Below are 1657 nucleotides of genomic sequence, written 5' to 3' on the forward strand. Positions count from 1 at the left end.
GAGAGGATCAGCGCCAGAGCTCCCACCTGTAGGTACGGCGCCACGAAAGCCTGCAGACAGAAGGATCACCATGGTTACACAAACAAACAACCCCTCACCAGTCCCACCTGCAGGTGCGGCGCCACGAAAGCCTGCAGACAGAAGGATCACCATGGTTACACAAACAAACAACCCCTCACCAGTCCCACCTGCAGGTGCGGCGCCACGAAAGCCTGCAGACAGAAGGATCACCATGGTTACACAAACAAACAACCCCTCACCAGTCCCACCTGCAGGTGCGGCGCCACGAAAGCCTGCAGACAGAAGGATCACCATGGTTACACAAACAAACAACCCCTCACCAGTCCCACCTGCAGGTACGGCGCCACGAAAGCCTGCAGACAGAAGGGTAGAGGAATCGGCATGGTTACAAAATCTACTATATCATTCCAGGGACCAGGCTCTTTTCTTCTTCAGACTTGAAAGAAAAAAATCTTTGATAAAGCTGTTCAAAATAAAGTCTTATAGATAGATCTAGTATAGTTCAAAGCAGGGCTGGGTACCGGTACAGAAAATTCAGGTCCAGGTCTGGTTCAGGTCCAAAGGATCAGGTTCAGGTCCGGACCTGAACCTGGACCTGATTCAGTATGACTCATTCCAATGGTCCATTTCACTACAAAGAAATCGGTTGGGTGGAGTATTAGACTCCCACTGGCGTTTTAAAATCCTTCAACGCTGACTGCACCTGTGCGATTGGCTGTAAAATTTAGTAGAAGTTACTATAAACTCTACTCTACTTCACTCTTGTTATTTTCTTCCACCTACAAGCGCCAAAACGTGTGAATGCCGGATAAAATAATCTGTTAATTTTCTAATCGGTCCAGCATCCGGTCCACCTAATTTTTTCAGGTCCGGTTTTTCTGGACCGGTCCAATAAGAAAAACCGGTTTTGTACCGGTACGCTGTACCGATACCCAGCCCTAGTTCAAAGCGTTCTTATTGACAGGAATAAACCATCTTATTGACAGGAATATAGCTTTGGCCTTTTGATAATGTTGGTCAGTCACAGGCTGCAGCCCAGGAATGATCTGTACGGCATTGTTACACAAACAAACAAACAAACAAATGCTCACCAGTCCGAGTGGCAGAGCTGCTCCGACCCCTGCATGGATCATCAGCATTATTGACAGGCGCAGGACGGGCTCGGGGCCCAGGAACGACCCATACATCGGCATGGTTACACAAACAAACAAACAAACAAACAAATGCTCACCAGTCCGAGTGGCAGAGCTGCTCCGACCCCTGCATGGATCACCAGCATGATTGACAGGCGCAGGACGGGCTCGGGGCCCAGGAACGATCCGTACATCGGCATGGTCAGCATCCACAGCAGCGGGATCAGTCTCACGCCGTCTCCACACGACAGACACATCTTTCCTGACACCAAGGATGTTAAAATAAGAACTCGCCATTACAAAAATCTTCACACCACCCAAAATCAATACAAAAGATCCTCACACCATGCAAAATCAGCTTCTCAACACCACCAAGATCAGCTTTGTCTGACACAAAAAATCTTCGCACCACCAAAAATCATCTTTTTCTGACACAAAAAATGTTCGCACCACCAAAAATCATCTTTTTCTAAAACAAAAAATCTTCGCACCACCAAAAATCA

This window comes from Branchiostoma floridae, chromosome 11 (assembly GCF_000003815.2).
Source record: "Branchiostoma floridae strain S238N-H82 chromosome 11, Bfl_VNyyK, whole genome shotgun sequence".
Taxonomy (NCBI): domain Eukaryota; kingdom Metazoa; phylum Chordata; class Leptocardii; order Amphioxiformes; family Branchiostomatidae; genus Branchiostoma; species Branchiostoma floridae.